At 44.8% G+C, this 23291-nt stretch overlaps 1 long non-coding RNA gene across 5 annotated transcripts in view; it reads right to left on the reverse strand.

The window, feature by feature from the left end:
* LOC131810595 (uncharacterized) overlaps window positions 1-20362 on the reverse strand; it is a 217570-nt gene extending 197208 nt beyond the window's left edge. For all 5 annotated transcript variants that reach the window (XR_009345622.1, XR_009345612.1, XR_009345616.1 and 2 more), the window contains exon 1: window positions 18689-20362. This is a non-coding gene — a long non-coding RNA (uncharacterized LOC131810595). The remainder of the gene's footprint in view (window positions 1-18688) is intronic.
* Window positions 20363-23291: the final 2929 nt, after the last annotated feature.

Consider the following 23291-nt stretch of genomic DNA (forward strand, 5'->3'; position numbering starts at 1 on the left):
ATTACATTTATAAATTCAATTTTCATTTTTAAGCACATCAACTGTCTGATCAACAAACGTTCCCAAACATTAATCTAATGAAATCTGCTTCTAAATGTGACTGACATGAATTTCCACTTAAAGTTGTGAGTCTCAATAATTTGTTAGTTATACATTTTAAATTAGAATTATGAGTATCATTTAAATAGTCCAAAATTTTTAAAACATTATGAGCATATAGATATATGAAATATGGCCTCTTTCTTAATACAAAAATATTTATACTATGGTTTTGATTATTTTAGATGTGCATATATGTAATCTAAAACTTGCAGGAAATGAAAGATGCTTACCCAGTAAAAAAGACAATCATCCCTGCTAACTGAAATTACCTTACACAGAGCTATTTGGCTGGAAATATGATCTGGAAATTCAGGCTTCCTGGGTGGCACTTTTTACAAAAACTAAAAAAACTATTAAATCATCTCAAGAAGTAGGGAGAATTGCCATCTCAGCATTCCTGGGATTACTAGTGATCAGAGATTTTGGTAACCTTGATGTGACATCCTGAACTCCATTTTTAAAGGTTATGTCAATGATTCTGGAACTTCAAAGTGGAGCATGGTCACATCCTGGGACTTAAATGATATGCACACAGTGATTCTACCTCACAAATGTCTCCAACTCAACTCATCCTGACTCTTGAATACACTAGGCATTTTCTTTGGCTTTTAACCTCCCTGCATGTCTCTTCCATTGAATGTAATGGACTTTTGAATGTAATAGAATCCAAAGTTAAGTGAATGTCTTTTTCTAACTCTTAACAGAATGCTGCATTCTTTGGCTACTGAATTTCAGAGATCTCACAAGATTTTCTCTGACTTGCCGTCACAATTCATGAAGCTAATCTACTAATGCCCTCATGTCTCTGGCCTCTGTGTTTCTGTTCTTGGTATCATAGAGTTGCAAAGAATTAGATGACTAAATGCTCATGAATGTCACTTTGTGATCCACAAAGCACTGAAGAAATATTAGTGCCCAGGAGAGATCAAAGCACAGGATAGATGATGATGATGATGATGCTAGATAGATAGATAGATAGATGAATGATAGATAAATGACAGAGAGAGAGAGAGAGAATGAATTAAGTCTAACATGAGTATATGGAGAAAGGAGTGATACTCCCAACCAGACATTCAAGGAGAGCTTCACAGCTCTCAATGAAGAATTGAGATGGACCTTTTTTTTTTTTTTTAAGATTTTATTTATTCATTTGACAGAGAGAGAGACAGCAAGAGAGAGCATGAGCAGAGGGTGGGGAGAGAGAGAAACAGGCTGGCTCCCCACTCAGTGGGAAGCCTGATGCAAGGCCCCATGAAGGGCTCCATCCCAGGACCCTGAGGTCATGACCTGAGCAGAAGGCAGACGCTTAACTAACTGAGCCACCCAGGTGCCCCCAAATGGATAGGATTTTAACTGACTGGCATAATGATGGGGAAGCCTGCAAAGTCCATTTGGCAATCTTTACAAAAGATAAAGATTATGTTGAATAGCATAAAGCTAGCACTGAGTTTCAGGAAAGAGTCAAGGCTTCTCTTGGCCTGCAATATTCTTCCAGCTCTGATCCTCCTAGACTTCTCATTTTCTACACTTGAATGCAATTTTAATTCTATGTCTTCATTACTTAAAACTGCTCTTACCATGTCGAACATGCTCCAGGAGAATGCTGAGGGAGGCCCAGTGCTCTCTCCTGAGTAGGCTGATAATATCCAAATCATTAGCTCTGGCCAACATGAGGGTTTCCCATGACCTCAAATATAAGGACTTCTTTTGGGTAATAAGCTGATAAAATTCATATGCAAGTAGAACTAGTCATATGTGCAAATCCTCCAAACAACTGCTGTAAATGTGTAATGATGCTTTTGGGAACACTCAAACTCCCATCCAGATGATTTAAGTATCCAGGCCCTTTCCATGTCTTGAGGCTCATAGTCAATTTTAAAAAAGAAATGCCAAAACAGTTTTTAAAAATTATTCTATGCATAAAATATTTATACTTAACAAAGTTAGGCTTTTAGTGCTCAGTCAGTGGAGCATGTGATGCTTGCTCTTAGGGTTGTGAATTCAAGCCCCATGTTTGGCCTAGAGTTAGCTAAAAAATAAAAATTAAATCAAATATGATATCATGGGGCACCATGATGGGGCTCAATTGGTTAAGCCTCAGTCTTTGGCTCAGGTTACAATCTCAGGATTCTGGGATCAAGCCCCACATTGGGCTCCCTGCTCAGCAGGGTGTCTGTTTTTCCCTCTCCTTTTCCCTTTGCCTGTTCTCTCTCTCGCTCTCTGTGCCAAATAAATAAAATCTTTTAAAAAAAATATATGATATCACTATGTTCTTCCAACATTAATTCTAGGATTCATCTATTAATTCATAGTATACAGTTACTGTGGTTCAGTCTAACATAAGTAAACATAAGCTTAAAGATACATACGGAACATCTTCCTCTTTCAATCCTATGTGGGCATTTCTAGATAGTGTAAATACCCAACTTTGAAAGCTTCCAGGTTCCATGATGCTTAAAGCTAAATGACCTCCCTAGCTCCCAAGGAAACCCCCCCAACTCTGATAAACCCTAAGCAAAACCTTCACAGCCCAGGAATTTAATAAGCAGAAATGTTATTTAATGTGCATATGTTGCAAGCATTGTTCATGTGTTTAGTGAAGCTTAGTTGGCTTCCATATTCTAAAAGAAGGTGATCAACAGCTCCTTGGGAGCTCTGCGTACCCTAGTGAGTCTGGGACCAGCTAGCAGGCTTCCCTCTGTGGTCATCAAGCAGGGAGCCTACCGTCATGATGAGGGATCCCCTAAATTCCTCAAGAGGAAAGTCATTTGTCTAGGGCCATCCAAAGTCTTCAGAGAACACCACTTTAACTTACTGGCCTTAGGGATGGACTGCCAAGGGTCCTGGCATAAGCATGAAGAGCTGCCCATCCTGAATACAGCAAGACTTGCCATTAAATGTCTTGTTATCCATCACAACCTCTTACTCCTTCTCCTTAAACTTCTTGTTTACTTCCTCATCTTTGCCCAGGTTCTAGAAGATAGATGAGCCGCCTTCCTCAGTTGAGGTGCCTGAACTACAGTTCCCTTTCTTTTGTGTCTTCAGTCTGTCTTCCACCTTCCAGAGATGTGTTCCGCCTCACCAGGAAAGCACATTTCCAGATGATTTCATGACTAGTGTGCTCTCAGCATTCAGCTCTTAGCTCAGATATCACCTCTTGGGGAAGGAAAGCCCCCTGTCTCAGGTAGCTCTCCAACCTCAGCCCCTCCTTGTCCCTCTGCCTTCTAGTCTTCATATAGCATTTATCACTCTCTATAATTACCTCGCTCATTTATTTATTGCTGTCTTTATCCCTCACCAGAATTCAATTCCAGGAGAACTCATATCTTGCCTGTTAAATTTTGAATTGTGTCATCAGATTTTAGGTCCCTGGCAAACAATTGGCATTCAGTAAATATAATTAAATGAATAAAATCACTCATTTCTTTGCACAGCAAATGTTCATTAAAAGCATGTCAGGGTGGCTCAGTCTGTTAAGGAACTGACTTTGGCTCAGGTTATGATGCTGGAGTCCTGGGATTGAGTCCTGCATCCGGCTCCCTCTGCCCTCCATCCCGCTCATGCTCTCTCTCTCTCTCACTCTCACTCTCAAATAAATAAATAAAATCTTCAAAAAAGAAATAAATAAAATAAAAGTGAGTTAGGGGCCAGAAGTGGTGCCTGTAAAGGAGAATTGGATCCATTTATGAAAAATGCCTCCTTGCTTCTCTACCACTTTCTGCCATACTCTCCCTCGACCCCCACAAAAAGACACACACATGGGCTGGCTCTGCCTTTGTGCCTTGCGGCCCAAAGAAAAGAAACCCAAAGATAGGGTGACCCTGTCCCCATGGCCAACTGCAATCAGTACTGGCCCTGGCAGCTGGCCAGACAATAGGGGCCCAGTGTTTCCTGGGCCCAGCCTAGTAAATATTCAGCCACAATAAATGCACAGTCCAGTGAGCAATTAGAGAAAGAGGCCCAGGTGTCCTTGGAGGAGCAGGTTCCCATTTACAAGAACCTACAGAGGCTGGCTAGGACACAGCCTTCTTCCTCGGCTTTGACTTTATCCCAGCAAACAGGCCCAACCTAGAGCTTTCCTCCGGCCTGGAAAATGAGTGTGATAGTAAACACATATTGCTTCGCCCATGACCTGACAAATCAGATTACCTATCTCACACACACACCCAAGGACTCTACTATGAGGCCACCTGGAAACCCAGCTCTCTGAGTGTATGCTAGTTCAGTGCTGGTGTTTGCTGGGGGTCCACAGTCACTCAGAATGCCTTGCAGTCACGTGGAAAAAAAAAATCTTCTATTTATTTTATTGTCCCCTCTTCCAAAGGAGCTAACATCAGCCTTGTTCTTGTCAAGGAGCCCAAACATTCTCATTCAAAGGCTGTATTTACAAACGGAGCGGAATGGCCATAAAACTGATGACCTTGCTGCTTCTGGAATCTCATAAAAAGTTTCCAAGCTGCTCCTCCCTGGAGCAAATAAGGGTGTTGCAGTTGCTAGTCCCCTGGCAGAGTTCCAGCTGGGGCTATTACATTCCTCCCTCATCGGTTTTCCTTGGAGCTCCAAATGCAGACTTGTCTGCTCAGTAGGGTGTTTAACTCTGGAGGTGCTGTGGCACTTGAAGTAGTCAAACCCAGAGGTGGGGGCAACACAGAAAGAAAAGAGGGAGAAGGGAGAAAAGAAGCAACACTGACTGAGAAGCAGTCCTGTGCCGGGCACTATGCAAAGGATTTCCCCATTCAAGCTTTATAACTTATTTGTACGCTTGCTGTCACTGAAAGCTGGACCCATGTGCCCACATACTGAAGATGTTTGTGGCAGACATTGCTCATTTTGTGGGGGTCGCTTGGCTACTGTTTAATAAAATATATTTATCTTCCAATGTCCTATGCTATAGAAGCAGCCGGGTGACTCCGATGAGGTCAGTGGGGGGGGACAGTGGACATGTGTATGGGTAGGTTTTTGGAAAGCTACTCTCTCTCTGATAAAAAGACTCACACTTAGCTGGTATGTGCCTTTTGCCCCTTCTCACTCTTCCTTCCTTGAATGGGGAGGTGAAACTTGGAGAAGCAGCACCTCTCTTATAATCAAAAAGATGAAAGATGATAAAACAGAAGTAAAGAGCCTGGGATATGGATGGCAACATGGGTATGCTCCCTTATCCCCCATCTGTGGGGCTCAGGCTTCTTGTTACCGTGAAGAATTAGACCCCTTCCTTGTGGTGTTGGACAGACTCGAAAGTAGTCCCATGACCCCCATCTACTGGCAGACCTGTCTTTGTGTGATCTTCTCCCTTTGAATATGAGTGTGACTTGCTTTTAGCCAATAAAATATGGCAATGGTGATCACATGTCAATCCCGTAATTCCATAAGGTTATGTAAGTCTTCATCTTGTTAGCAGACTTGCTCTAGAGACTCTCCTTGCTGAATTAGTAAAGTTGGCAGCCATGTTGGAAAAGCCCATTTGGCAGAGCTACATGTAGCTTCTAGGAACTGTGGGAAATGCCTATGAACAGCAGAAGGCTTCTAGGAAGTCTGAGTAGCCTTTAGGAGCTGATGGTCGCCCACAGGTAGCAAAAGCCAGGGCCCTCAATCCTACAGCTACAAGGAAATATACTCTGTTGACAACCTGAATGAGCTGGGAAGTAGATTCTTCCCCAGTCAAGCCACCAGATGAGAATGCAGCCCACCTAACACCTTCACTGCAGCCTTGTGAGTTCCTAAGCAGAGGATCTAGCCAAGCCTTGCCAAGGTTCTTGATTCAGAAAACCTGAAATAATAAATGCATATATCTGTGACAGTTTGTTATGCAGCAATAAATCACAAATACTGTCATTTGTTCTGTTTGGGTCAGCTTTCCGTGACATGCAGATACAGCTGTTGGAGATACAGAGGAGCATTTAGGGACACCTTCTGAAGGTGTTGAGAGATGGGCATTGATTTTTAGAGGCTGAAGAGCAGGGATTATTGGCCAAGGAAGAGAAAGCAAGGTCCTAGACTATTCTTCAAATAGAACTAAGTCTTCTCATTTAAAAGGCTTTTTTTTTTTTTTTAGCTGCTGACTATATTGCTGCTTTTCAAAGTATTACAGTGATTAAGGACTAGAAAAAAGAACATTTGTTAAATAACCCTTTGGGATAAGTATTTGACTGAACTGAAAGTGGGAGAACAAACGATATATTCCTCTTTTTACAACTTTTAGTTTTGTTGGTGGTAGTTTTGTACTTGGAAAATAACAGTACCAACTGGCATCCCCCCTTGAGCACTTTCTATGTACAAAGTGTTATGTCGAGCCTTTCACCCAAATTACCTCTTTGTGCTCACAGCCATCCTACAAGCTAGGAATGATTATTACTCCCACATGACAGATGAGAACACTGAGATTTGGAGAGGTTAAGATAGGTCAGTAGGCAATCTGGCTCCATACCCAGCATGCTTAAAGACTTTGCTAGTCATTCATTTGCAAAAGATGGGAAGGAGAGAAAAATAGTAGTAGAAGGGGAGGAACAATTTTTCCATTCTCCAGATGCCTGGGAACAAATATGAATAATTTTTTTAAATCTCTTTCCTAACAGCACAGAGATTAGACTACATAATACAAATAAGGATGTATCCCGAATTCTTATTTTAGTTAACATACTAGTCACAGTTCTCATGCTATTCAAAGCCCCTTGTGAGCATAGGCTGCCTCATATTCCATTATCTGGATGTGCCATCATTTACTAAGTCTTTCCTTCTCCTAATACAGACAATTTGAAAAGCTTTCCACTTGGGAATATTATGAATAAAGCTTCAGTTAGTATCTTTGTGCATAAAGTTTTTTTCCATATTTTGTGTTTGGAGTAGAATCCTCCAAGTAGTGTGACTGAATCAGAAAGGATGAAGACACTTAAGGCTACTGACACTCTGTGCCCAGTTGGCTCTAGCTCAAAGATGCCACTGTGAGACTCTGGAAATAAGAGAAGGGAAACATGTCTCTTGAGTAGGAACGGCCCCTCCCTTGAACATTCCTGTGGGTTAATTTCTTCAAAAGTGACATGAGGGGTTAGTTACCTTTAGAAGACCAGATTTTCATTGTCATCAAGAATGAAGGCCTCATCCAGAAGCTATAAAATTCAAGTCTGATATTTGGTAAACTTCCCTGGTGTTTGTGTTCATAAACTGTCTTGTGGCCACAATCTCAGCCCTTTCTGTATGTTCCTAATAAACACCAGGGCCCGCATACTGCCTCCCTAGTGAGCAGACCACCGCAACTCCCAGCCTTTTCATTCTCACTGACACCCACCACATTTCCCATTTTTTCCAGATGTTCAAAAGAACAAAATGTCTCTAACTCCAGAAACACAAATATATGCTTCATTGTTGAGGTAAAATAACCAAAATTTAAAAAACAAAAACAAACTTCAGTATGGTGGCTAAATTACCCGGGAAACCAGTTTTTCATCCCATCTGCTGCTGCAGACATGTTTTGAATTGAGGTGATGAACCAGATAGTGGAATGGAATGGAACCTTAGGCACCTAATAATGAAAATAGTTAACATTTGCCGAACATTGACCATGTGCCAGGCACAGGACTAAGCACTTTGCATAGACTGTCTCCTTTAACCTCAGTACAACGCGATCAGGGTGATAGACTTATTTTCTCTATTTTGCGGATGGGAAGATGAAGGGACAGAGAAGTAGTAACTTTTCAAGATCACAGAGCTATTCAGCCACACCGTTAAAGCCAGAAAAGATCTCGGAGACCAGGGCGGTCTTAAATTCAGCTCTGGGTCTCCAGGGACAACTGTGGGGGAAAGAGCTGACCAAGAAAGGAGAGATAGAGAGAAAAGCTCCTACCCCCCTGCTTTTCTCTCCTTTTCATGGCAGGTAGAATAATGCCCCTAAGATGTCAATGCTCTAACCCCCAGAGCCTGTTGTATGTAGCCTTACATGAGCAAAGGGACTTTACATGTTGATTAAGTTAAGGACCCTGAGACAAGGAGATTACCCAGGATTATCCAAGGGGGTCCAATCCAATTACACAGGGCTCTAAAAATGAAGAACCATTCCCAGCTGTGTTCTGAGGGAATGGTGCTTACAGAACAATGGTCAGATAGATGAAACACTACTAGCTTTGAAGATGGAGGAAGGGCTGTGAGCCAAGACCTGTGACCTCTCAAAGCAGGAAGAGGCAGTAAAATGGATGTTCCCCTAGAGCCTCCACGAAGGAATGCATCCCACCAACAATTTGATTTTTGCCCAGTGAGACCCCTTGGACTTCTAACTCGTGGAACTATGAGAGAATAGATTCGTGTTGCTTTAGGCCACTAACTTTATGGTAATTTGCTATAGTGGCAACAGAAATCTAGACTATCCCTGCTTCAGTCAGTCCCTCCACTATTACATTTTTTGTGATTTTCTATTTTCCTGTTAAAAGAAAAATAAGTTGAAAACTAATTCTTCATCTCTTATTTTTGTTTTGTTTTAGAGGTAAAATGTCAGTTCCCAGAGAGAGAGACTCATTTTGTCCTCAATCACACAGTGATAGGGCAACTGGCCCAGCCCCCTCAAACGGTGCTCAGAGACCTCCTTCTCTGGACAGGGCTGCAACTGTGGGCTCTGCCACATGACCCAGCACGAAATATGCAATGATGCACATTTGTCACTCATCCATTCAATAGGAATCTACCAGGATGGATCAGGTACTGCAGCGGCATTGGCACCGAAGGGGTGCACACACCCGCTAGGAAGTGCAGGAGTTACAGGAAGTGACTATCACTCTGTGATAAGTAGAGTGTGAAAAAGCACAGAGAAATGCTGCCTTGCCCAGTCCTGGGGGCCAGAAAAGCGTTTCAGATGAAATGAAACCTAAGCCTAAAGGGTAAGTAAAATTTGGCCAAGCACCGAAGGCAAAGAAGAGCGTTCTGTGCAGAAGGATAGCAGTGCAAAGGTAGGGAGAGAAGAAATGGCAGCCTCTACACTTTGAGAATGTATGAAAGTGGGATTCGAAGAGTAGGAGATGGGGAGAGGTGAGACTAGAGAAGAAAGTGAGGGTGAATCCAAAGGGCCTTGTGAGCTAAGTTAAAAATTCACCTGAGTTTACCTTCTATGGACACTCATTACCAGTCAACAATGGGAAGCCATGGAAGGTCTCCTTGATGCACAGGACACCGAGCACAGGGCCAGGACAAAGTGGGATGCAGTAAATATCTACTGACTCTGAATGCAGTGTGGTGATTTGTTCTTATAATCAAGGTGTGTGCAAAGTGCAAAGGGAGCAAGGAGGAAGGACCACCTAGCTCTGCCTGTGGGGGATGGGAGGGTTACAGAGCCAGTGAAGACCTGGACTTGAAGGATGAGTATTTTCTTTCAACATCCACTTACAGTCTTTGGATTCTTCCAGATTCCAATAGACTTTCCTGCCTTGAAAATTCTGCAAATCCACACCTCTATCTCTGGGGTATTCATTTTGTATTAATGGTGAGCCTTCATAGTGTAATGCTTAACTAACATTCTAAGTGTATATGGCAGAAACCATTCCCCGCTTCCAATAAACTTCTCCATGGCCAGCAGAACATCCGTTTTATTCATGACCAGACATGAGGGTGTTGAATCATAATGGGTCTAAGTCAGACATTGCTATTCCATCAACATTTGACAGCCACTCACTTTTCTATACTCCCTCACAGCTAATGTGACCCAGTGCTGATTAATAATATTGTGGTGAATTACCCTTAGTGTAAGTCAGCTGGAAAAACTTCTGAGATATTTTTGTTTCTTCACTGATGAAATGCCACAGTCACTCTAGGACAAAAACACTTTGCCACAGCACATCCTTACCCCTATCACTTTTATAACTTTGATATGGTGGTAATGCTTGGAGGTCTGGCAGCCATCCTGTAGCCATGAGGCAACCAGGAGAAGAATCAGTGACCTACATACCTCAAGAGGATAGAGAAGTGCCTGGCATCCTGATGGCCCTACTGAGCTTCTATTCTCATTTTAAACTACTTACCTCTAGACTTCCTACAATGTGAGATAATCATACATCTTTATGGCTCAGTCCACTATCAGTCAGATTTCTTGTTGTTTGTTGTCAAATATATCCTAAATTATAAGGATGTTTCCAGAAAGAGGACCACCTTTCTTCTCACCAGAATTATGAAGCTCTGATAATATCACTATTAACAAAGTGATAGTCTATGACCAAGTAGCTACATGAAGATGTAAGTTAACACTTCTCCAATCCTAGAAGCAGAAAACTTCCTTCTTCCACTCCTCCCCTCCCAATGATTACTCTTCCTTGGCTGGGATGAGATATTTGCTCTTCTGATTTTATGCCTCCAAATAGTACCATTTGCTTCATTGCTATTTTCATTTGGCTAGGTCTATGCTCAAGGTGGTCCCTCTGAAGGGTCTGGCTGGTTAGGAATGTTGAACTTGTCAAAAATCAGAGTCAGATTCTCCTTGGCAACTGCAAAGGTAAGCTGTCACCAGCCCTGTCAACAGCCACAGCAGAAAGAGAGCTATTTATTCATCTAAGACCTTCATGAGTCACAGTCTAAACATTCTATGAACCCTCCTCCTCTGGCAAGTCATACCCTGCCCCAGTCTCTGGAGAGAGTGCTTCCCACCCAGTGCCACTTCAACACAACAGACTCTAGGCTTTTGGCTGTCTAATCTGTGGGCTGCACAAGTGGTCATGTTATTAATGACTCTGAGTCATAATTTAGAGCATTCCATCTGGAATGTGTGTGGAAAAGTCAGAGGAGGATAGAGGTCTACTCTGTCCTGGGCAAGATATGAGTCTTCTTATGGTCATGCCTCTGGCTAACTGTATCCCCTTGAAAATACAACACATGCCTTATATGTCAAGAATTCAAGTCTCTCCACCTTTTGGTGACCCCCTCTTTTAGATACCCTCTTGTTTGTCAGTGTCAATCAGGATTTGAAGAATTTAACCAGACCCAAGTAGGTCTGCCCAGTGCTGAGTGTGAGGAAGATGGAAGAGAGGAGCTCTCACCTTTTTAAATTTTAGACACGAGTCTTCAGTTAGAATTTTTCATCTTTGTTTTGAACTTCTGCTCAGTCCCCACTAGTACAGTGAATTTGACTATCCCTTTTGGAGTAAGGAGATGCTCAAGCCTTAATGACACAATTCATGGAATGTTTCACTCTTTATCAACACTTAAGCTTTTTGTCCAAAAAAGGGGTTTCCAATCTTCCCTCCCACCTCTAAGTGGTGATTAGAGCATTGCTTGAGGTGTTCTATTTGCATAACAACCTTGAGTAAAATGCTACAAGGACACCAGGACAGACAGACTTCTTCCAGAGCCCTGGGACGAATGCTGTAGAACATAGATGAACAGACAACCCCCAGGGAAGACTTCTCAATGGATAAGGATATCATTCAATGGGAACATAAATTAAAAGCTTCAAGGTTCTGTCCCGAAATGCCATTAATTCTCAATGGATTGGTCATATTTGTGAGGGACCCTGCATGGTGCTACTCAAGCGTCCTTAAACCTAATATCTTGCCTGCACCTCCCTTGAAATCCCAACGCTTGTCAGGGAAGCTCTCCTCAGGAGGAGGTGGCCAAAGTTAGTGGAGGAAGAGAAGGTATACCAATTCTTTGATAAGAACCCCTAAGTGGGAGAAATGAAAATAGACAGCAAAATTTTCTGGTTACCAATCAGACCATAAGAACCTTCCAGGACCCTGCCAGGGAAGGGATGTGGAAGAAAAAGCTCAGGAGCCCAGAAAACCAAGGGAAAGCTAAGGAATCAGAAATCACTGGTCCAGCCTCCTGTTTTCTATTTGACCAACTAGTTAGTTACTCCATTTTCTTGAAACCAGTATTCTTCATCTAAAAAAATGGAGAAAAATAAGTCCTAACATAATGGGCTTACAGTAGACATTAAAAGAGATTATATGTTCACAGCTCCTGACCCACAGTAGGCGTTCAATTAAAAGAGAATATATGTTCACAGCTCCTGACCCACAGTAGGTGTTCAATATATGCAAACATTATTATCATCACCTATGCAGAGTCTGAGAACCCAAGTCAGTTTTCCTCCCTGTTACAATGTTTTCCACCCCACCCCACCCCCACCTGAATGTTTGCCCCCAGGCTGGTGTGGCCAGGGAATTCCAGATTTTATTTGGCTGCCTTCCAGTGCTGAATGTACCACCTACACCTCATCTCCACCCTCTGTCTTTAACACCTGTACGTTCTTTCACACCATGTACCTTCTTTTTGATAAATACAGGTCATATATCTCTACCTGGGCTTATCTGGAACATTCCTCAATCAGATCTTGACCTTCTCCAGATTCAATACACCTTTTCAATTTTTATGTATAATTCCTATCCGTCCTGACCTCACTGGACTTTGCTTCTGGACTTTCTGGCGAATGATTCCAAGTAGCCATCATAGACTCTGGCTTGGGCTTATCTCGCCAGTTCTTCTGGTTTCCTGCTTCCTTAATAGCAAGCCTTATCAGGTCCTCAAGTTCCCAAACCAAGGCCACAGCCAACCATGCAGCTGGCTTCCTGGTTGAACAGCCAAAGCCCTGGGTTCAAAAGCTGGCATAGAAAAGGCACCCAGGTATACAGAAACCAAGTATAGAGAATCCAATGGTCTCATGTTCATGTTCATTTATAGCTCATCACTGGAGTGGGTCTGAGACTACCTGCAACATGGCTAAAACCTCATAAAAAATGGATATAGCCTCACATCAAAGCACAAGGAAATTGCTCTTTGATGGACAAATATGAGTGTGGAAGTGAATCTGAAAACTACCAATTAACCTGACCTGAAAAAGACTTTCAACAAATAATGCAGCTTATCTGAAGAACCCAGAGAATAAAAACATAACCCAAGCCAACTCTAGGATTTGATTGAACCAATAAATTCAATCAAGTGAATTGATTAAAGTTAATTAAGTTATTGATTAAATAAATTCATCTTCTTGGGACCATAATAAAAAAGGGGAGGGAAGAATTCACTGAGTGCCTGCTATGTGCCAGACATTTTCTCAAGTAACCCACATAACCCTCTATAACCTTGATAGTGCCATTTTCCCCAGGAGCTACGAATAATTTACCCTGACAGTCACACATCAAGTAATAGGTCTGGATTCAAATCCATATCTGTGTTCAAGCCTAGGATCTCTGCACTCCCCCTCCCTGGTACTAGCCATAAACATGGAAAGCTCACCTTCCCACAATACAGTTACCACAGAGACCTCATGCTCCCCGTGGCAGTCATTCCACTCTCCTCCTTCCCCACTGAAGACTGTTGACATCCTAGCCAGCTAACAAGCAATGGGGTGTTTTTCTTCTTAAAGCCCTCCCCAAGCCACACACTCCCTACCTAGAAAGAAAGTATACTATAGCATAGTCATTAACACCGATTCCAGAGCCAGGCAGCCTGCGTTCGAATCCTGGCTCCGTCACTTACCCTCTGTGTGACCCTGAGGGAGGTGTTTAGCTTTCCTGTACTTCAGTGTCCTTGTGCAAAAAAAGCAGCAATAATAGTAACCCATCTCACAGGCTGTTGCGGAGCTCATACAAGCACTGACACATAGTAAGGGCACAATAAGTTCTAGGGACTGTTAATACAAGTCAATGTGACAACGCTTCACTGAGGTCTCATTTAATTTCATTGCACAGATGAAGGAACTGAGGCAGGCAAACGTTACTATTATGCCCACGGTCACATCGCTCATTGGAGGCAAGGCCAGGATGAGAAAGGAAGGTCTCCCAATTGTTCATCCAGGGCTCCTTCTGCTCACTGGACAGAGAGGCAGAAGAAGCGATTAAGCTGTTGATGCAAGGCGTAATCTCTCGCTGCAGGTCGCCCTGTCACATGAACCATGGTGAAGTCACCACAAACATCCATTTATTTATAAACCTACAACGTTAACCTCTTCACTTAAAAGCCTCTTGGAAACTGGCTGGTTAAAAGCATTTCAGATTCTGTCAGAGAAACAAGCTCACACTGACATCTTGTCTCCATATGCCTTTAAAACCTGTTCGGAGACCCCTAATCCCTCACCGAGGGACGTTCCCCCACACTCCCTTCTTCTAAAGTTTCCACCGTTGGGTGTGGATATTCTCTGAAAGCTCTCTCTTTTGAAAAATTCCCGTGCTTTGAGTCACAGCAAACTTGGGGGGAAGTGACTGCAGCCAGAGGTTTCAACATTCACATAAGCTCTTAATCAGCCCTCCAGTTCATTACTGGGTGATGTCTCGATTACACCGCTGTGCGGGAGAAGAAACAGGGTCTCTGAGTCTGCTGTTCTGATTTAGAGCATGCAGAGGGGCCTTGGAAAATGGGCTCTGTGAGGGGTGACTGAGCTTTCCGAAGAGGTTCCAGCTTCTCCCTTTTTAAGAGTTTAATCCTGCACTGCATTCTTGTTTATTCATTTAGTACATATTTATTGGTTTCTATTATGGAAACCAGACTAAGTGCCAGAGATCCGAGAATAAGTAAAGCAGATATGACCTCTGGTTTCATGGATCTTATGCTCTAAATGGGGCGACAGGCACTAACCAAAACGAAGAGCGGTATGAGACAGGGGAGGGGCACATACCTGAGCACATCTGTGTCGTGGAAGGCTTCCCCTATTAAAGGAGTTTCTGTCACATGTGATCTGAAGGTTTGTGAGTGGAACCTCTAGACAGAGCACATACATGCAGGATAGATGACGTGGAGAGAGAGCAGGAAAGATGAAGACAGGAAAGAAACCTGTGAATTAAGCACATCTTTGTTCTAGAGCAATGGGAAGACGCTGAGAAGCTAGAGCCACTATACCCAAGGGTATCACCATCTGGGGTATTAGAAGATATTTTCCCATCTATTATTTCTCTTTCATTTTATACTGTGTTAATAGCTATAATTTTTCTAACCCTGTACTTTCTATGCTATTTACATTACATATATTATCTCTGTTAACCCTAACCTTAAGCTATAAGGAATGGACTATCATTATGCCCATTTTACAGATAAGAAAAGTGAGGTTCCAAAAGGGCAAATCATTTGCCCAAGGTCACACAGATGAGATGAGATGAGATGACATTGGAATCTGGTTCTCTCTGACGCCAGGTCCAAGTTTTTAACAGCAGGGAATATTGCAAGTTCCCTGCAGGCAGGAGCTGAGTCTTTCTGATTCTGCTTGGTTTGTTAGTGCCGCCCCGTGCTGGTCCACCCCCAGAGCTCACTGCAGGCGGGTGGGACAGTTCACTCCCCGCCCCACTTCCCGCCTATCCCCACCTAATCACCGCTGACACTTCTGTAACGCTGACCACACACCGGGCACACTTGATGGATGTTGGCTCGTTTTCATTTTTATCCCAACCTATGAAGTGGGTACTATCATTTTCATCCTCTGCATTTCGTGGACAAGAAAAGTGAGTCACGGCAAGGTGAACAGCTTGGGCAGAGGACCCACGTTAACAAGTGGCACAGGCAGGCAAGCTAGAGCGCACCAAGTACGACCACTAGAGGGGATTCTTCCTCCCACTCTCCAGCCATCAGGACCTCCTTGACATTTCTTGGGAAATGTGCATTCTCTTGCCTCCAGTCTTCAGAGATGCTAATACCTCTTCCTACAGGCTCTCTCAGCCCATAGCCTGACTTCATCTTCCCTTGGGCTCTGTCCTGTCTCTCCTCCAGGACTCTTCGTCAGGGTCCACTGGCCCTGCTGCTCTTGCCCCTGACAGCCCTCAACTTCTCAGCACTCACCAAATAAGCTGGGTAGTCAACTGGTCTCCCCGACACCTCCCACATGGGGCAGGGCCCACGCTGCCAAGTCCCAGATACATCCACAATGCTTGGGACTTGGCAACAGCTCTATCATTATTATGAAATGAGCAGATAAATACATGAGTTAATGAGTGAATGCTGAATGATTCTTTTCTGTACCCAATTGTGCACAGCACATAGTAGGCCTCATTCGATATTGCTGAATGAACAAGTGACTGTATAGTCTGATTCCAGAACTTATTTTTCCCTTTGGCTTCCCTGGCCTCTTTCTCCTTGTTTGTTTAAAAATCCCAAAGAGGGGCGCCTGGGTGTCTCAGTGAGTTAAGCCTCTGCCTTTGGGTCAGGTCATGATCTTAGGGTCCTGGGATCGAGTCCCACGTTGGGCTTCCTGCTCAGCAGGGAGCCTGCTTCTCCCTCTCTCTCTGTGCCTGCCTCTCTGCCTACTTGTGGTCTCTCTCTCTCTCTGCCAAATAAATAAAAATCTTAAAAAAAAAAAAAAAAAAGGTCAAAAAAACCATAACAGTTCTACAGAGATCAAGGATGAGGTTGTTGGTTAACAGGAAGGATAAAGTGAGAATCCGGAATTTTTCCTCCAGCTTCAATGTGGGAAAAAATATGTATGTATCCCAAGGTGTGTTCTGGACTCTAGAGCCTTGCTGTTGCCATCTGCCTGTCCCTCCCGAAAGCAGCAGCCCCAGGGGCTCTGCCCTGAGTGGCTGAGGGCCCGCAAGGAGTGAGGAAGCTGCCTGACCTGTGATTGTTCCTGAGCTGCAGGGACAGTGGCTGTTCTGGGCACTTCAGGAAGTACTTGCTCTAAGAGGCCCTTCCGGCTATTGTTGTTCAGGCCGAGCCTGCTGGGCTGGCACTGGGACAGGGTGCCCCTCCAGGCCAAAGGTCTGCCTAGGGCACTGGGGCAGGAAGGTGAAAGGCAGGGGTTAGTACTTGAGCCAGGAAGGGGTCTTGGGCTCAAGCTTCTCTTGTCTTCAGGCCGTTAAAGCCAGGAGCTGGGTGCCTCACATCTTTGGGTCTCCTCTAGCAGTACTGGCTCTGATGAGAGATAAGCCCGATGCGGAGGGTGATCGGGTGGCTGGGGCCGGTGAGAACTAGCTGGAGCGGGGGAAGGAGCATGGACTCGGGAATAAGGCCTGTACGCTGGCTCTGCCCCTCCCTGCACCCTGGGACACTTCTGAATCTCCTCTTCCTCTTCCTCATCCATAGAAGAGAAAGAATGACCAGCGTGAGAGGTCACAAGGATGAGCTGAGTAAGATTGATGAACCTGTCAGGTACACAATAGCAGTGGGAAAGGCTGGTTTCCTTCCTTCTCCGAAGCAGCTGGACAAGGGCAGGCGGTGCGGGGATGCGGTTGGGCAGCAGATGTCACGTTTCACTACATTCCTCCCAGTCACAGGCTGCTGACCCGGACGCTGAGCCCTCTCCTGCCTGAATTCTCCCAACAGCTGCCCTGCTTCTTTGCCTGGCCTTGCCCGTGACTCCTGTTGGAGCCAAAAGCCTCTGCTCTGTTCCAGTCACACACACACACAAATTTACAGGAATGACGTAATATGTGGCTCTCATAGCCACCAGCCATGGAGAAAGTCCAGACTTCCAGATCTCTACCCCAAATTCATGCCAGGATTGCAAATCAGCGCTCTCTTGTTCCCACGAATCCAGGGTAACTCCCATGCCACCACTCCACCCAGCAGCAGCTCTGCCACCCCCTTCTCTCATGACAAAGGCCACCAATCCAGCCACTGAGGCACAAAATTGGTGGGGAGAGGGGCAGGAAAGAGTTTGCAAGTCCCTAACCCTGCAACCTGACCTTTAATTATAATAGCAGCGACGCTGACTGAAGAAAACGTGCCCGACACTGTTCTAAGCTCTTTGTATTAACTCATTTCCTCTTCACCAACAGAGTTTGAAGTAGGTACAGTTTTTAATCTCCATTTTACAAAAGAGGAAACTGAGTCTCAGGGGGAGCGATATCAGCACTATGGCCGCAGGAGACATTCCTCCATTCTCTCCCCCTTTTTCACAGCAAGTTAAACATCCGTTTGCAAACAAAGATGTTTCAGTGAGTTGTGGGAACCAGCACCATACGCCAAGGGACTCAGGAGGACTCTCACCCACCTGTGCAACCAAAAATAGGCAGACAGACCTGTTGGGAAGGGCTGTGGAAACTGTCTCAGAGGGCTCAAGGGCTGGCCTGTGGCCATAGAATTGATGTGTTGCAGGTAAGATTTAAACCCATTTCTGCAGCTGCCAAGTCTAGTGTCTTTTGTTTTCCCACCAAGCCACTGATTCCCAAACCAAAAGAAACTGGCAGGCTGGACCCTTTCACAGCAACACAGCAGAACAGAATTTCTCCCGGCAGACCTAACTTGTCAAACCCCAGACTAAGTTTGATGAGCAAAGGGAGAGAAGGCAGGGAGTGTGATGCGGTCCACCCTCTCTCTGCCCTCGGTGAGGAGTGGGATGCTGGACCTGCCACTGTCCCTGTCTGGTCTTCTGGACCCTCACCTATCCAAGCAGCAGATGAAATTAATCTGGCTTCAGACAAGTTCCCTCCCAACACTGGCATTCCAGGATCCCACGTACTGAGGTGGTTTTCCGTGGTGCCAGGCACTGGGCTGAGTATTATATACAACCAGAAAACAATCGCAGCTATTTGCCGGGCTCTGCTGTCAGTACCTTCCCTGGTCTTAGCTCATTCAATCCTCAGAACAGCCCTGAGATGGGCATGACAATCCACAACCCACCCTACCCCACCCCCCAGCTCCCCTTCCGGCCCCAGGAAGTGGAGACTAGGAACAGTGATACAAGCCCACCCCGACTCACCCAGCCTGGCAGGGATGCGGGTGGGATTGGAACTCAAACTGTCCACCTCCCAAACCCACGTTTTTCATCACCAGACGACTTAGAGTGCCTCGTCCACCTCAGCCAGGGACAGGTGCCAGCAGCAGCACTATTGTTTTTTGCTTATCCCGCTGCCTGCCCATCTGCAGTTGCTATTTTTCCATTGCCATCATCAATCACGGCATGACTTAAACAGGTCAGGGAGAGGGTCCTGCAGCTGCCCGTGTGTGGCTACGGCAGTCCGCTGCCCACAGTCCTTCCTGTTGGCTCCGTGGGGACATGTGCGGAAAGCCCTTTCTTTGAAAATAAACTGATCCAGTTTGGGGGGGGGGGTGCTGTCCTTCTTATTTATTTAGTCACAGCCTCAAGGCTAAACTGGTGGCCCAGCAGCTCTGAGTATTTTCTCTGAGCTGGAAAACCAACTCCAAGCACGGGTGAGCAGGTCGGGAAACTTGAGAACAGCACAGACGTCGGGGAAAATTCCATGTACGGTTGCCTGCGGCGGAAGGGCTGTGTGGCCTAGCGTTCCTTCTCCCCAGGAGAACTTGCAGGCTGCCCCCGGCTCTCCCCCACCAAACCAAGTAAGCAGAGAGACTCTAGGAAGTAGTCCAGGCTTGAGGGAGCTGGCTTCTCGGGAAGACGGAGGGGAGGGTGCAGAGGCCCAGGAGCTGTCTGTCTCAGGGCAGTGGGTCATTCAGAAGTCGCACACCTGCATGCTGGGGGGCAGATGGCTCTGGCTTGGGCACAAATCCCACTAGTCCCTTGGGTTGTACTACCCCAACTGCCTGCAGGCAGGAGCCAAGATGGGGTTCCTCCCAATCAGAGGAAAGGTATCCGGCAGGACTTCATCAGGAGGGCCGCTGAGGTGCCGTTCTTGGAGGAGTCATCCAGAAGCTGGAAGAGTTGGAACTGAAGAAATTTCCAATAAGAATGCGTTCCTGTGAGGAGCACCAAGGTGGCTCAGTCGGTTAAAGGTCCAACTCTCAATTTCGGTTCAGGTCATGATCTCAGGGCTGGGGATCGAGGTGCTTCAAGCTCCGCCCTCAGCGGGAGTCTGCTTGGGATTCCCTCCCTCTCCCTGCCCCCTCACTCACAGTACTTGCGCACACTCCCTCTCTCTCTTTAAAAAAAAAAAAAAAGAAAGAAAGAATGGCTTCCTGTGAGGTCACTCACTACCACCAAGATCACCACGTTGCACTGACTGTGTTCTGCTTCCTGAAAACATTTTCTAACATTCATTTAGAGCTTTCTTTATTGTGTCACAGTGGAAATTGAAAACAAGCAAGCAGTCATCTCTGGGGAAAAAACCACTTGAGCAAACAGTGTGGACATGGCAAGAACTCCATTTCTTGCCCAGGGGAGGACAAGTCTTGACCCCAGACTGTGTGTTTTGGCTGAGCTGGTCTCCAAGGGCTTGCTTCACTGCATGACAACAGCACTTGGTCCGTGTCTGTTGGCCTGCAGTCACACTCGTGTCGTTTCATTCCTAGGCTCCAGAGAGAGAAAGAGAGAGAGCAGGCTTTGGAGTCACAAGTGTCAGACTTCAAATTCCAGTTCCACTATTTTATTTCTTTGTGGTCCTAACCTAGGCTTCCTGGCCTTGGTTTTCCCATCTCTGAAGTGGGGCTAGGGCTATCCATCTTGAAAAATCCTCGTAAGGCTGAAAAGAGATAATGTCTGTAGAGAGCATCTGGCACACAGAAGGTGCTCTATAAATTTGAATCTTTCCCCCTTACTCCTCACACTAGGCAAAGGAAATACGATTAATAAAATATTTAAAAAGAAAAGAAAGATGGAAGGAAGGAAAGAAAGAGGAAGAAAATCCTTGCAGTTTAAGCCACACTCCCTTCAAGGTTGACTGTGATTTTACCTTCATTTCCTAATCTCACTCCCTGAGCCCGACACCCCCCACACTTGGGTCCCCATGCTAAGAAAATATCTGGAAGTCCAATCCTCCCCTATGTCTATCAGGACCGCTCAGAGGTGAGGCAAGGAGAAGGCTGGGGGCGGGGGGTACACTGACAAGTCCCCCCAGTGCTTTCAGCCACACGTGCACGCCCTTGCTCCATCAGCTGTCTGCATGACTGGGCCCTGCAGTGATGCCCCCATCCTCGGATGCCGTAATATCTACCAACATCCCTCCTGGGAGGACCATTTCACATACCTTCAGAAAGAATCCTTCTCTTTCTTCCCAACTCCACCCCCATTGGAGAAAAGCTTTATCACCACAAAGAACAGTGTTCGTTTAGCCAAACTGATGAAGATTTCAAGATCTGAGGTGAAGCAGCCTCGGTTTGAATCTTGGCTATGTCCCTCACCTGTGTGACCTGGCCAGGTTACGTAACCATACCAAGCAGAGTCATGCCATCTGTGAGATGAGGACCGTCCAGTGCAAACCTCACAGGGTCACCACGACGACTCCTTGAGATCATTTATTTAAAATATTTAGCACAGTACTTGGAACCCAGTAAATGCAGAATATACAATCGTGTTTTTATGACCTGGCCATTAAAAATTTATAGACCATCTGCATTCCTAAAATTCCCATTTTGCCACTCTAACAAAAAAAAAAAAAAAAAAAAAAAAAAAAAGTGGTCAGGGGGCGGGGAATGACAGGATAATAGTATTTAGTAAGGAAATTTTTCTCTAAGGTTTTTTAAAGAAGTGAAGCATGTGGATTGGGCAGGCTTTAGGCATTATATATACCGTCTTCCTCAACTCTTGTGATACCTTTTGGAGTAAACTGGAGGGGTAAGTAGAGGAATAGTTCATAACAGACTATCTGAGTCTGAACTCTGACTTGGCCACTTAGCTGTGTGAACTGAGGTGAGTGGTTTAACCTCCCTGGCCAATTTCTCTATCCAGTAAAATGAGAATAGTGATACCTATAAGGTAGTCATGAGGACTAAATGAGTTAATATATGCAATGCAGTAAGAAAAGTGTTAGGCACATAGTAACCTTTTACTCATGACTGCTGTAACCTTCTAGAGAACCTGAAAAAGAGGTTCAAGAAGGTTAATTAATTCACGCAAGCTCACATGCTGCCGAGTGCAGGAGCAGAATTCAAATCCAAGTCAAACTGATTCCAGAGCCAGTGGAATGCTTATCCCACTACTCTTTATCATATACCGAGCAGGAAAAGAGTTAGGACTTTGTCTGGGCAGAAAGGATGCGGCCAAATGAGAGTCTGGGTGTTAGATACATTGATGGTTCATTTTTAGCAGAAGTAACAAAGACAGAAAAAGGAACGGTTTGAAGAGAAAGAGAGTCAATTATATTATGACATCAGAAGCTAACTCTGCAAACTAAAACAACAACAACAACAAAACTGTTTTAGGCCGTACTGCCGCCTAGGAGTACAAGCGGCATTCCAATCAGTTAGAAAAAGCTCTTGTGGGAGAGTTCCAGACACTGTTTAAATTCTGATGCGGGGAGGGGAGCCCTGGTGGTTGTGTGTTTCTGCAGAGCTGGTTTTCATGTGCACAGACCCTCCCCTGGGTCCAGCCCTCGGGGGGACATCATTCCAAAGCACTGAACCAAATATGCTATGCCCCTCTGCCAGGGCCAATGCCCACAGTTCTCAGAACATGAAATCCGGGCGCATGGGGCCCGGCTGGGAGGGCTGGGCAGGGTGGGGCATTCAGAGACTCCAAGCGACTGTCATTGGCCATGGGATTAGCTGTGATTAATTTTTCCTTTTAGCATTTGCTTGAGCATTGAGCGTATATTGCTTTAGTGATTGGAAAAGAAACTGTTGAAACAAAACAGTGAAAAACCACATGTGGTCATCTCTGGGTTGTGGGATTACTGGTGATTTGTGTTTCTTCTTCTTTCTTTTGTGTGTTTTCTGTTTTGCTTCATTTTCTGCTTTGAATGTGTAATACTTTAGGATTTAAAGGGAAGAAGAATAAACGTTATTAAAACTCAAATGAGAATGATTTCACGTGAGTGTGAGCTCCAACCATGCAGGCTTCCCTGGCTCCTGTCACAACATGTTGAAGGTGGAATGAGGTAAAGTCCTCCTCCCTCAGCAAAGAGAAAAAGCGGCCAAGAAGGGGGTGGTTACTCTCTCAGGGTCTGGGACTCCATCACCACTGCCACACTGAACTGTGAACGCCTCTCTCTCTCTCTTTTTTTTTTTTTTTTCATCATTGTTGCTGTGCTATGGACTTGTCTGATTTTTTTTTTTTTTTTTTTTTTTTACCAAATGGAAAAAAAATGTATTTCCACCTGATCAAAATTCATGTTTTGTCCATTAGCTCCATTCTTCAAACTAGGAAGGAAATGTTCAAGTTCCCTAGAGAAACCTTTGAGGGTTGTTGATTCAAATGCAAATACATATGAGCCCCTCAGGGATATAATTTCTGTCCGGAAAGAATAGAATGGGCCAAAGTCAATGCTCTGGGGGCTTCTTGTGTTTCTTCTCTGGGAAGAAAAAAAAAAAAAAAAAAAGAGGGGAAGAGAAGGGGAGAGAAAGAAAGAGATGGAAAGAAAAAAGGAAGAAAGGAAGGAGGGAGGAATAAAGAAGGGAAGGAAAAAGAGAGGAAAGGAGGAAGGAAGGGGGAGAGAGAGAGAGAGGGTGGA

The sequence above is a fragment of the Mustela lutreola genome, chromosome 1 (genome assembly GCF_030435805.1).
Source record: "Mustela lutreola isolate mMusLut2 chromosome 1, mMusLut2.pri, whole genome shotgun sequence".
Classification (NCBI taxonomy): domain Eukaryota; kingdom Metazoa; phylum Chordata; class Mammalia; order Carnivora; family Mustelidae; genus Mustela; species Mustela lutreola.